The sequence below is a fragment of the Camelus bactrianus genome, chromosome 29 (assembly GCF_048773025.1).
Source record: "Camelus bactrianus isolate YW-2024 breed Bactrian camel chromosome 29, ASM4877302v1, whole genome shotgun sequence".
Taxonomy (NCBI): domain Eukaryota; kingdom Metazoa; phylum Chordata; class Mammalia; order Artiodactyla; family Camelidae; genus Camelus; species Camelus bactrianus.
This window is the reverse complement of record NC_133567.1, coordinates 3,237,865-3,251,653: the sequence shown is the minus strand read 5'-3', so window position 1 is coordinate 3,251,653 and position 13,789 is coordinate 3,237,865. Positions and strand designations below refer to the sequence as shown.

General features: G+C 46.2%; 1 long non-coding RNA gene across 1 annotated transcript; it reads left to right on the top strand.

The window, feature by feature from the left end:
• The first annotated feature begins 1,292 nt into the window (after positions 1-1,292).
• LOC123613032 (uncharacterized) lies at positions 1,293-11,176 on the top strand. Its single transcript, XR_006720364.2, has 6 exons — positions 1,293-1,678; positions 1,864-1,975; positions 2,952-3,064; positions 4,166-4,298; positions 4,424-4,565; positions 9,876-11,176. It is a non-coding gene; the product is annotated as an uncharacterized LOC123613032 (long non-coding RNA).
• Positions 11,177-13,789: the final 2,613 nt, after the last annotated feature.

The following is a 13,789-nucleotide window of genomic DNA, read 5'->3' as shown; positions in this document are numbered from 1 at the left end:
AAAGCTGCCCGGCAGCAAACTGACACCCGCAATTCAGATCCTCAGCTCTTGCGACTTGGGCTTTGTCTTGAAAGCCACTGTGGCTTGTGTTTCGCTGCAGCTTTTTAGTACAAATGCCATGTTCCTCCTAACTGCGCTGTCTTCTGACGCTTTGGAGGGGAGTGACCTCTCTCAGATGCCTTTGTTACGCCCACTTTGACACAAAGAAACCTTCCAACTTTAGTTTAAAAATGGCCCCCAAATCCAAAAAATCCATCTGGCTGTTGTTTCTGTGTCTTGTAGTGAGAGACAGACAGAAATTTCAGTTACAGAGACGTCATATCCTCTCCCTTGGGGGTCAGGGTCCAAAAGCTGCACATAAAGTTTGCAGAGTCTCATGTTGACAAGACTGCCCTTGAAAGTCCCTGAGGAAGGGCCGTGTTGGGGACTGCTGCTGTCTCTCAGGGGTCCAGTCCTGTGGGTTCTTCTATCCTTTGTTTTCAGCTGATCATCTGATGGAATCGTCTCCTGTTCATAGAGGATGTTGACAGAGTGAAGTGCCTTCAAGCAGCAGAATCACAGCCAAGGAGCTGAGGCTGTGGGAGGGTGCGTGGGGGTCTGTGCTCTCTGGGTGGACAGGCAGCCCTTCTCTGGCACTGTTTCAACGCTCCTCACCCAGCTGTGCAGTTGAATTTGTATGGCCGCTTGTGCATGGCACACAGCACTCACGGCTCTCCCTCCTTATCCCTCTTCTTGGAAGCTTCAGGGTTTTGTTGTTTGGCTCCCAGGACCCTTTCCAGAACCAAGTCCAGGTCCAGCTGATGAGGAAGGGGTGGAGATGCAGGTGGAGAGGCTCAGGTAGAACAGTGACTGACTACAAAGGGCGGGTATCCGTTCTCACAAGAACACAGCAGACTTCAGAGGACTGAATGTTTGCTGGGAGGAGGACAGACCTGGAATGTGAAATTTTGGGATCGTTGCTCTGTGTCTTGCAATATGAATGGCCCCTTTGATGTTGGTAGCAGAAGGGGCAGTAGTTCCTCTCTGCTCTGGGGGGAAAGGGGACTACTGCAATGGGGGGCGGGGGATCTTTGCAATGGGGGGAGGGTATTATTACAGTAGGGGGAGGGGAAGTTGCAATAGGGGACGGGGGCTGTTAAAGTTGGGGGAGGGGACTGATGCAGTTGAAGGAGGGGCTGTTGTTGGGGAGGGGCTGTTGTTGGGGGAGGGGACTGGTGCAGTTGGGGGAGGGGCTGTTGTAGTTGGGAGAGGGGGGCTCTTGCTGTAGGGTGAATGCTCTGAGCATGCGTCTACAAGTGTCTCAAGGGTTCACCAGAGAGGGTTCTTCTCTTTTATAGGGAGGAGTAAACATAGCTAGGAAGAGCCCGCCGGGGGGAGGTGGGCTCCAGGCTAGCTGTGTGGGGCGGGAGGCTGGAGAAGGTCTTCCCAGAGCCCAGCCTGTTCTCACGGGCTCTGTTTGCTGCTCAGGCTGGGGCCGAGCCGGAGTTCCGGAGGAGAGGGTCTGCGCCACAGTTCGGTTAACAAGCCTCCTGTCCTGACGGATCAGGGAGGACCAGCGTGCCGCTAAGCATTTATGAGGCAAAGACGGGACTCTGGAAGGTCTGTGAGTGGCGGTGTCGTAGGAAATCAAGCGGAACATCCGTGACTCTGACCCAGGCCACCTGGGGAGGGACTGGAGGTAAGCCATTCCCCCAGCACGAAAGGGGTGTTTCTTGACTTTGTTTTCCAGGACCACCAGACTCAAGTCAAGTTCCACATTGTCATTAAAACACTTCCAGGGCTGAAACGGTCTCAGAGTTTAGTTTGATCTTCTCACTTTGCAGATGGCAAAACTGAGGCCCAGAAGGATTTTTTTTTCACCAGATTCATGTACGTGGTTCAGGTCAAAGGAAGCACGTGCCAGAGGCTCCCGACACCCAGTACTGCCCTTCTACACGTGGTGACGGCGCATGGAGTCACGTGAGATTCAAAGGAGGTAAGTCTGAAGATTCTCTGGTAAGTTGAAGGCCAGACGTAAAGCAAGCTCACGGCGCCTGAGCCGGGCGCTCAGCTCCGCCTCGGCCCCAGGCCCCCCCTTCTGCTTGCTGCTTCTCCGGGGCACTCACCTCCTGACATAATTTGTTTACTCATTGTGCTACCTTACGGCCTGTCTCTCTGCACCAAAATACAAGTTCTGTGAGAGAAGGGGGTTTGGTTTTCTGTTTTGTTTCCTAGTGAATCTTTAGCGCCTAGAATCATTCTTAGGGGTTAGACGCCCGGAAAAGACGCGCTGAAAGATCAATAAGCCCAGGGCGTCTTGAGACGCAAACCCCTTCACCGCAGCTGTCGGGTGGGTGCACCCCGTCCCCCGGCCGGCGTTTACGGGACGCCTTCAGAGCTGCAGGAGTCCTGCCAGGAGCCGGGGATCCTGCCAGGAGCCGGGGATCCGGTGACCCTGCGGGCAGGGAGTGGGGCGCCAGCTACTCACTGGTGAACACGTGAAATCTCAGGGAGGGACCCAAACACGGCAGAGGGTTAAGTAAGGGGGCTTCCCGCTTAGGCTGGGGTTAGGGTGGAACTCTCTGGGGCAGCGTTTAGGGCTGGAGGGCAGACATGTTAAACCACCAAAAGAAGCCCTCAGGGAACAGCCCGCAAGAATCAGGTTTCCCTGGGATTCACATTGGCATAATGTTTTATCTGTTTCTAAAGGCTCTTTCATCATTATCACCTCATGCCTCCAAGGGTTAGGTTTTGTTATAAAGTGTCTGCCTGATTAGAAAGGGCTATAAAGTTTTCCTTGAGTCTAGAATCCCATCCTTCCTGTTTCTATGAGCAGGGGACAAGAGAGCTAACCTTTGGAATTTCTGTTTTAATTTGCATCAAAACCTAGCTTTCTAATGAATAACAATAAAAGGCAGTAAACAGATAAAGGCAGGTCTGATGCATAAATGTTTTTTCCCCTCTCTCTTCAGTATAGGGCTAGAAGACATAATATATGATCTGCACTTACTTTGATGTTGGAGAGGGGCTAGCCTGGTCGGATCTCATCGACTCAAAATAAACCCAGCTTAATGATGACACCACTGTAAGTTTTAAGTATATATTCTGTCTGTAGAGAAGAAAGGGAGAATCAAAATTAGTTTTAATGACAAAGTCAGGAAGAGGTTGAATCGGTTGATGCATAAATGAGACTGTCACTAAAAATATGTTCAAAAGAAGCTTCAGGGTAATAAGAATGCTCATAAAAGCTTTCTGATTAGTGTCAGACTAGAAGAGAACAGTATCTTTAAAATAGGCCACACTTTAGTTTCTGCATATCTGTCGCATCAAACCTGGACATTTTAATAAAACATTTATAAATATATGAAATATTTAAATTGATACAGTGAAACCTGTTTCCTGTGGAATCCCCGAGTTGCCACCAACAGGTCCGTGCAGTGATCTCTAAGCTATGTTTGCAACAATGAGCCTGAGGCACTGTCAGAAATTCCTTTATCCATTCACCACGTGTTTGCGGGGTTCCTGCTGTCTGCTGTATCTGGGGGTACAGAAATAGAGGCCCCCATCCCTGCCCTTGGAAAGCTCACTGTTGCAGGTCAGCAAATGACGTCAGACTTGTTGAGTGCTATGTGATCATGAAAAGAAATCTGGTGTTATATTGGCTTACACCCTTGACAAAGTGATGTGTGAGTGTGTGAGTCTACGAAAATGAAATGACCATGGCTGTCCGCACCTTGAGGAGCCCAGGCCTCGCCGACGGGCAGGCTCCCTGCGGCCGCCGAGACCCGAGCTGTCCTCTCAGGCTGGTCCAGGGCTCCTCCAGAAAGGAGGCTGCAGGCCGCAGTGTGTGAGGACTTCTAGCCATGCTGATGAAGGCAGAAGGGACTTGCAGGACTAGCAGACTTACACAAACAGTTGAAAACTACATAAGCCTGTTTATGGTTTTATTTTTAATGAAAGCGTCTGTCTGTGGTTTTCAGAGGCCACACAAGCGTTCTTTCCACCTGCTCCCCCTTCCCCGCCCCGCCCCTCCCTCCCCGCCCCGCCCCTCCCTCCCCGCCCCGCCCCTTCCCAGCCCCGCCCCGCCCCTTCCCAGCCCCGCCCCGTCCCCGCCCCGCCCCTTCCCAGCCCCGCCCCCGCCCCGCCCCGCGTGCTTACAAGGGCTCAGCAGCACTTTCACCCAAAGGACGAGTCAGAGGAAAAGGCGGATGGGTTCCGGGCAGGGCGCTCGTGTCCGTGTGACTAAAACCCGGCAAGAAACCCTGAGAGTCTGGAAGGAACTGGAGCGCGGATGTTGCTCACGACCTTCCCCAAACCAAGTAAGAATTAAAAACAGAGGCCGAGTAATCAATCACATAAGCTGTCACTACTTTCGGGCTTCGTATTTCAAAAAGTGATTTAGATGTTAGCCGTCCAGGCGACCGAACACTGTTTCTTTCCATAGGGCTTTCCCTGGCGGAAGCGCACAGAGGAGACCAGACAACAGATAACGCGACAGAGGGCGTGCGGGCTGCTCCCCTCTGGGCTTCACACCGCCTTCCAGAAGGGCATGTGGGCACGTGACTAGTTTCTCTCAGGCCAACTGGGTACGTGTTCTTCTTAAAGTAATCATATTTTAAATTCGTGTTGCAGTTGAAATTTTTGAAGCCCTTTCAGGAGTGAGTATCGTGGCCCCTGAATTGGGAGGCAGGTGTATGGGCCACGTTCCTAGCGCCTATAAACTTGATGCTTTCCCATCTGCCCTTGTGCGTAATCCAGACACCACCCAGTGGTGTTCCAGACGCGTCTGGTCCCGGGCCACCCACTCATACGCCGGTCGCCTCGCCTTGGTCTCTTGCCTCCCTTATGGCCCCTCTCCCGGATCTCGGCGGGGAGTCCTGCTCCCAGGGGCACGTTTTTTAAAATACAAACCAACCAGTCCAGAGTCTGCATCCTCAACGGTCTCCCTTATCAGGCCCTCACATCCCGGGCTGCTGTTCACCTGCCCTAATTACCCCAGAGCCAGACACCAGACAGCAAGGACCACCGCCACGCCCCAGAGCTGCTGAAATTATTCAGACTAGCCAGCCCTAAGCCTGCCTCCCCTACTTCGCCTGTTCCTTCCAGTGGAAACCAGAGAAGGGTTCTTGCACACAGTTTCTCCCTCTGCCTCATGTCCAAGCCTGGAGATTGCCCCTGTGGCCCTGTGGCGGGGCGCCTGCTCCCTCTCCTGGAATCTGTGAGTGGCGTGAACTGTCCTTTCAACGGCAGTTGTCTCCTGATCTGTGGGTCTTCTCTTTCCTAGAAATAACAAAGTCTATTAAAACACAGGACAAGTAATCTAGCAGAGGCTGGGGATGGAGGCCTACAAGGTGCAGACTTGGCTGCAAAATTTTGCAATAGGTTTTTCCGTCTTCGAGCCCCAGGCTTCGTCCCTGCACGACATTCTGGTGGGATGTGGAGTGAAGTGAGGGAAAGATGTGCCTTGTCATTCCTCAGGCTCTGTCTGCCCACTTGTCTTGGTTGGGCGTTTCCAGTCCTTGGTCGGGACATTTTTAAAACTGTAGTTACAAAGCACTAGTACGTCACAGTCCCTGATTTCCCGATTATGAGCAGACCTCTTTCCACTGAGCTGCTGTTTGTGACTGCCAAGACTTTGAAAGTGTTTGACTTCAGCTTTACTTCCCGCATGCTGGGTCCACATGTGTCTGTTTGACTGTTTCCTAGGCTTAGCGCAACGTCTTGCACAAAGTAGGTATTGGCTGGATGGTAGCTGAACAAATCAGTGGATGAATCATTCAGCTATTGAACCTAGCTGTCTCAAAGCCACCCAAAGTTTATAAGGGTTGGCTGCAAAGGACTCCATGGGTTTCTATGGTAGGCTGAGTAATGGGGGCCCCACAAGGTATCCGTCTTTGAACCCCTGGAACCTGTGGCTGTTACCTTACATGGCAAAAAAGGTGTGATTTCACTTTGCAGATGTGATTAGGTTAAGAATCTTGAGACGGGGGCAGTGTATAGCTCATTGGTAAAGCACTTGCTTAGCATGCACACAGTCCTGGGTTCAATCCCCAGTACCACCCTCAAAAAAAGCCCACCTAATTACCCACCCCTCCCCCCAAAATCTTGAAATCAGGAGAGATTATCCCGCATTATTTGGGGCCCCTAAATACAATCACAAATGTCAACAGAAAAGAGGCATAGGGAAATGACAGCACAGAAGAGTGGGAGGCAATGTGACCAAGGAGGCAGACATCAGAGTGATGTGACCGCGACCATGGAACACAAAGGAACTTGGATACGGCAAAGAAGCGTTTCCCCCAAGAGCCTCCAGGGGGGAGCGTGGTCCTCCTGACAACTTGATGTCAGACTTCTGGTCTCAGGAACTGTGAGAGAAGACAGTTTTGTTGTTTTAAGCCCCTAAATTTGTCATAATTTGTCGCAGCAAACTCAGGAAACCAGTATAGTCACTGAGGAAAACTTTCGGGTGTTCCTTTCTGGAGAACTCTAAAAAAAGCAAACAAACAAAAAAAGAAAACAAAAAAACCCAAAACACCACGGTCACACACTGGAGTGGCCAGGTGACAGGAACCAGATTTGATGGTCTCTAGAAGTTCCTTTCTAAGAACTTTTCTTTGATTCTAAGGGAAGCTTGGTTACTGGGCTTCAGTTTCTTTCCTCGGGTAAATGACATGGGTGCGCTTGCAGGAAAGGCAGGCAAGGGCGCAGACATACTTGGTCATATCTAGAGCTCCTGGAGGCTCAGGGTGTCCCGGCTGCCATCACTGTTGGTCCATTCTCATGACTGCCAACTATCACTCAGACAAAAGGGAGGAAAGGACATGCTGTCATTTCGCAGGGGTTGCATTTCTGTGTCTACTGAGCTAGCGTTGGAGACAATGGATCAGAGAGCTCGTTGACCTGGGGGGCGATGTTTGAAGGTAAAGGAGATACGAAGGGGATTTTTAATAAAACCTTAGTCAGTCTTGGTGATGAAATTAGCATTTTGTTTTGTGTGATGTTTTCCTGCTTTTTGGGATCAATTAGCATATTAATAGATCACTGATGATTGTTGCTGTTGTTTTGAAAATCAGTTCAAGTAAGATGAGCAGAAGTGTCTCAAATCTTGATAAAAAAAAAACTGAGCCTTAAATGTGAAATAAACTTAAGGAAAGTGCAGCTTTGGGTAATCATTTGGGTATGAATTGTTAGAATTCTTGGAGTCAGAGTCACAAATATGTCCAAATAATGTCCTGTATTTTCTTGTCTCCTAGGCAATTATTAGAGCACCTTTGAGTTCTTTTTTGAAAAAAATCGATGTCTTATGTAACAAGCTGGCAGTTAAGAAGACAGAACATATGACTCCTTCACCCCCATTTAAGAAAAACACAATTTGGTCACATAGATGGTGTAGAATGTAAAACTCCACAGAGAAGTACACCTAGCCTCAAGGGACACGGAGTCCATATACAGCGTGTTAGCGAAGTTTACTGACACAACTTTGATGCATTATATTTCTTTCTTTAATATAGAATTTTACGTAAACTTCTTTTACAGGACACCCCCCTCACCAGCAAGCTGAGTTGCTAGGTTATCACTTGGTCTCATTGTATCTTCAGCTTCTATTCCGTGTCTAGGTTTCATCCAATATCTGCAAAGATGCCGTATCTAGCAGAGTTTAACCATTCTCCATCTAAAGAAGCTCTTACAGAGGACAGCCAGCTGTGTCCCCCTTACAAGGGAGGTCAACTAGTGCCTCTCCTCTCTTAAGGCAGGTTTATTTCTGATTCTGACATCTGCAGGACACATTGTGCCCAGTCAGGTGGCGTCTGAAAGGTCTCCGGGGGAATCCAGCTTACTTTCCTCCCTCCAAGCCAGGTCTGGTGGGAACTTGGTGTTTCAACATGTGCTTTTCATGAGCTTTGTTTTACCTTTCTGGAATTCCCTCGGGAAGTTAGCCTGTGCCTTAAAAACGTAAGCAGGTGGCCAAGAATTTATATACTTTCTCAGCCAAGGGAATTGACTTGTTTAGTAACACTTCTGTATTATCATTGCCAGTGGGACGAGTGATGTGGGCAGAAAGTACCTCCTAGGTTTCTGGTGCGTGACTGTGGTGCTCGCTGAGGAAGACAGCACGAGGTGAGGAAGGCTCCCTGGAGAAGGTGCTGGCTAGGTTCGGATGTGTTTGGTTTGCACGTCGAGAAGAGCTGGAGCCCTGCAAGTGGATGCGAATGCCTAGGGGTGGACTGCAGGGTGAGACGTAAGGTTGTTTGCCACCGAATCCCGAGGCGCATCCACAGGCCAGGACGGAGGGGGCGTCCAGGCCAGAGTGAAAGTGACCAAAAAAGGGAAACACTGTGGAGAGCCTGCTGTGTGTCAGACAAGGTGCTGAGAGCTGGGCATTGAGAGAGGCCTCGCCGAAGAATAAAGCTGAGAGTGTTTAAATGATAGAAAATAGTCAGACAAATGCGTCTTGGGCACGGAGGCCACTGGTGACTTTAGGAAGAGCCGCTCAGTGGGGCGGTGGGAGCCGAAGCCAAATGATAGAGGCTTGAGGATGAAGTGGGGGATAAGCAAATGGGGCGACGAGCGTAAACAGCCTTTTGAGTGATTTGCCTATGACTGAGGAGGACAGAGTTTGGATGGTAGGTGGAGGGGCTCAGGAAACAAAGGGGGAGATGGTGTCAGCAAAATGGTGAAGGAAGGAACTCTGAATTCTACCCTCCGTAAAAACAGTGAGAAGCTGGCAAACGTAGCAGAATCAGTATTTTGGGAGCTCTGGAAGTGAACCAAATGCTTGCAGCAACGTGGGGAGTGCTTGCATAAGAGAAGTGCAGATTCTTGCTAATAACGGGTAGCTCTGTGGCATTTTAACTTCCTCATGTCTTTGGAGGTTCCCAAGTCAAGTGCCAGGGTACCAGGATAAGGATGGTCTCTGACGTGAACACTGAAATAGCCAGCAAGGATGGCAGGTGCTGAGATGGGGAGTGAGACAGGGTCTGATGTTAAAATGTACTCTTCCCATTTAGATTTGAGTTTTTACTTCATGGCAGGTGACGTGGAGCCACAGAAGTTTCCTAGGATTCCGAAAACCAGGCTGACTTGGATTTATCTAAGAAACCTTAGCTAAAAAGCAGGGGTCCCAGGGCTGGCAGCGGTTTTATTTTTTATTAAATTCATCGCACTTCATTACCAATCAAAAGCACACCTTTGCATACTTCCTTTGCCGTCGCCATTGTGTCAGGTACCGTGTGGGGTACCAGGGAGATCTAAAACGCGGTGCCTGGGGTCAAAGCTTAAATCTGAGTTTGAGAAACATAAAAGCAACACACGTGAGATATAAAACAAGGAATCACGCACACTAAATTTTGTGATCCAGACTCTGGGTCCTAAAAGCGTTTGAAGAAGGAAGAGACCAACAGTGGGTATTAAAGACGACGCAGAGAAACCGTGACAAGCTGAGGCTGGATAAATGGGTATGATTTGGAAAACGGCTAGGGAGGAAGAAACGTGTTACTGGTGGAACGAATCACCTAAAAGAAAGCCCAGCAGTGCAGGTGAACATGGTGTGTTTATGTACGGAAAGAACGTGACTGGACCAGAAGGAAGGGCACGTGTCGCCTTTAGAAGTTAGAGTGGGCAGTGGGAAACAAAACGAGAGCTCATGAAACAAAGAGTAACTTCGCATGACGAGCAACACAAATTTAGTTAAACTTTACTTTTCCCCTACATCAAAGTAATGCAAGCATGACTGTACTCTTAATTTTTCAGAGATTAAAGTTTATCTGTAAGCTTTATCTTTCTTTTCTTCACTTCATTATAATGAGTTTAAACAAAAATCTTCTGTAAACTTTAATCTTTCCCAATTTAAGCCACTCTTGGTTAAGCAAATGTCTCACATTTCTCCTCACTTACAGGACGGCTTCCTCCCCGACTCCACATAAGCTGAAACAGCAGCAGACACGCCGTTTTGGTTCCATGTCCCATCTGGTGATCGTCTCTGCCCTCCTTCGAGTGGACTGCCTTTTCCCTAAACTCTTCTTAAAAACGCTGTGGACTTATGTACCCCAAACTCCTCCAGAAACAAGGAATGCTTCTAAGAAGATGAAATGCATAATCTTTGCTGAGGGTTCACATTAAAGTTACGTGTTCAGAGTATTCCAACACCTGGCCAAATAGTAACTTGATTTTCCACACTCAGTCCCGAAATGAGGGAAAATTGACCATTTCCCACGTCACTTCACCTTCTGTTCTGCATTCATCGTTTTTTCTCTTGAACAACCTCTAAGCAAAGGTCCCAAGAGGATGCGTTTTAGCAAAAATACTCTTTAGAACTGGATTGTTTGAGACTTGCGTGCAGCGTAAGGGAACAGCTTGCCTTAGAGCGGCGCACTCTGCTCACTCTGGAAGTCTCCCTGCCGAATTAAGAACAAACAATAATGAGCAAATTGTAGCTGGAGCTTATTATGCACATATTTCTTTCTTAATTAGAAAGTGCCCAACTGGGACAAATCATGTGACTATCCACAGAATAGACTTTTTTGCACCAGTAATTTTACTTTAAATCGTTCGTCAAAGCTGTTATTCCAGTCAGTGTGACAAAACGGCATGGAAACCCCAGGGGCATAGACGGCTTGTCCGCCTGTTTCCCTGACGGAAAGGATGCTGTCTGGTAGCTCTGCACATCAGGAAAACGCACTTCCTGCAGAAGTTCAAAACTCTAGTCTGAGTACTGGCCGTTGTAATCTGACAAAAGGCTATAAAACCAGATGTTGAGGCTGCCCAGAATGGTTCTCACTGGTGTCTGGCTTTTAATCCTGTCTCCATGGGTTCTATTCTGTGGTTGCCCAGGGCACCCAGTAGTACTGACAACTGATGTAACAGAGCTAAAAGCTTGAAATTAAAAGCCTGAAATCCAATTCTATTATTAACATGCTATGTAATCTTAAGCAACTCCTCAATCTCTCAGAATCTCATCAAAAAATAAGGATAATTGTAGTTAATTTTTAGAACTATTAGGATTGTTAGAAACACTAAAAGAGGTATAATTATACTTAGGGCAGTGTTTGATACTTAATAGAAATATAGTTAATGCTTCATAATGAAACTGACTTCATTAAATCATTCAATAAATATTTATTATGGGTCTAGCTGGGGCCAGGGGCTTACCTAGTTACTTGGGATGTCAGCAAATAAAATAGCGAAGTCTTGTTCTGTTGAGGTTTGCGTCTGTGTGAAAGTGTATGTGTGAGTGTGCATGTTGTTTCCCTGCATAATTAGCAAGTAAACAAATAAGTTATTAGGTAGTGGTTTGTACTATTTTGGGAAAAAAACCTCAAAGGATCTACGTGGAGTAGAGGGTGACAAAAACAGGGTATATTTTTAAGATGTAAAAAATAAGAAGAGAATTTTTTTTTTTTTTTTTTTTTTTTGCCTGGGATAAAAAGAAAAAGAAAGGCACAGAAGGAAATGAAATCCGGGAGGACGTGGTGGGTGGAGTTGATACAGATTATAGAGTCTCACAGTTGTTTTAAAGGCTTTGATTCTTCTTTGAGCAGTAGTTTTAGGCAGTGGAGTGATGTGATATGATTTACATCTTAAAAGGGATGCTTTTGCTGCTACAGAGTGGACTGTACCAGAGCGGTTTTTGATTACTGATTTAATATCTTATTAAAAGTATGTTCAGATTTTCTATTTTTCTTGCATCAGTTTAGGTAATTTATGTATTTATAATAATTTGTCCTTTTTTCTAGGTTATTTAATTGATTGGCATATAATTGTCCATAGTATTCTCTCATAACTCTTTGTATTTCTGTAGGTTTGGTAGTAGTGTCCTCACTTTATTTGATGATTTCAATTGTTTGCATCTTGTCCCTAATTTTCTTAATCCAGGTAAAGGTTTGTCAGTTTTGTTGGTCTTTTCAAAGAAACAGAGTTCGTGTTCTCTATTCTTCTTTTCCCCCCTTTTCCCCCCATTTATCTCTGAGTAGACCATTAATTATGCATGGTGCTGAGTTAGCAAGGAATTATTGTTTAAAGGGATCTAGGCACAGAAAGTTGTCTTGGTAAGCTATTTCAAGCATTATGGGAGAAATAATTCCTTTTTTATAAAGCTGTTTCTTAATGTAGAAAAGATAAGAAATGATTTTTTCTCTTACAAAAATACACAATGTTGATACACAAATAAATACTAGAAATGCCTACATAAATTATTAGCAATTATGATTCCAAGGCATATTAAAATCCAAAGGCAAAGCCTCCTACAATATGGTGAACACAGACTATAACTGAAACTGAGCAGGACCCTGCAGGGCCTTCCTGGGACCAGATCTCCCCACCTCCTTGTCCCCTGACTCTTGCTTGTAGAAAAGCTTTAGCCTCCTAGGCCTTCCCCAAGTTCCAAAGAACATATTTAATCAGAGAAATGAAGAAATGAAGAAACAAAGGGAAGCAGTCAAGCAAGACAAAATCATAATTGTTTAGCCATAAACAAAGTCAAGGACCCTTAGTTCCTCCTCAAGGCTAGAGATTATATTCTGAGTCATATGTTTGAGTTGTTCTGCAGGTACTAAAACTCCCACCAGATGGAGGAAGTTGACTGAATGCTGACCTGAGTATGAAGACCTCAGACCAGCTGGAACAAGAAGGTTGATGAAGCTGACTCCTGAAACACCACCTGGTTACCTCAAAGCCAAGCAATCAGAAGAACGTCCATGAGTTTGATCACGCACCCTGTGGCCCTCTCCCTCACCTTGCCTTTAAAAGCCTCTTCCCCGAAAACCATTGGGGAGTTTGGATCTTTGAGCACGAGCTGCCCATTCTCCTTGCTTGACACCCTGCAGTAAATGCTGTGCTTTCCTTCACCACGACCTGGCATCAGTAGATTGGCTTTGCTGTACATTGGGCAAGCAGACCCAGGTGTGGTTTAGTAACATAATGATGACTCACTACAAATCAAACAAGCGTTTGTGTTCATAAACATGGAGACATTAACTTCTAAAACTCACCACCCACCCCGAGAAAGGTAACAGTCAGAACAGTAGTATAGCTTCGTAACATCAAGATTAAATGCAAAGCTGAGTCTGTAGAGACCATTAACATTAGCATCAAATTAAGAATCGATGTCATCACTGTTACATAAACATTAGCTTGGAAGTTCTGTCTTCTACAATAAGACATGGAACAGAAGTAAGTATATAAAATATTGGCAAGGAATAAAACTGATCACTTTGTAGTTGAAAAATTTTTTGACTAAAAACGTCAAAGCAATCAATTGAAAATGAAAAAATATGAGGTATGAACAAAGGAATGAGTTCACATTAAAAATCAAATGGATTACTGTATGTCAAGAATGACTAGTTAGAAAATATAACAAAAATTTAAAAGACACACTTCAATGTAGCTACAATACATAAAGTGCTTAGTAGACTCTTAGTCACTTCCTGGGTCCCTTGGATGTTGCTATTGGCAGGGTGTGCGTTCCCAGGGCCCTACAGGGAGCAGCGCTCCACAGAGATGCTGCAGAGTGACACAGCGACTTGGGGAGGCAGTCTCGCAATTTATATTAAGAGTCACTAAAATATTCATGCCCATTTATTATACTAATATTACATCTAGGAATTTGTCCTGAAGAAATAATCCAAAGTGTAGGAAATGTTACATGCAGAAAAGTTTCTAGTTCCCCAAAAGTAAAATAAAAAATTATCAAAATCCTCAGTAGTAGGGGAATAATTAAGCAAATACAGTTCCTTCTTATGATGGAATATGATCTGATTGTTAAACTCTGTGCTTAGAAACCCCATCTTCCAACTGGCTTGAAAAGGTTCCTATT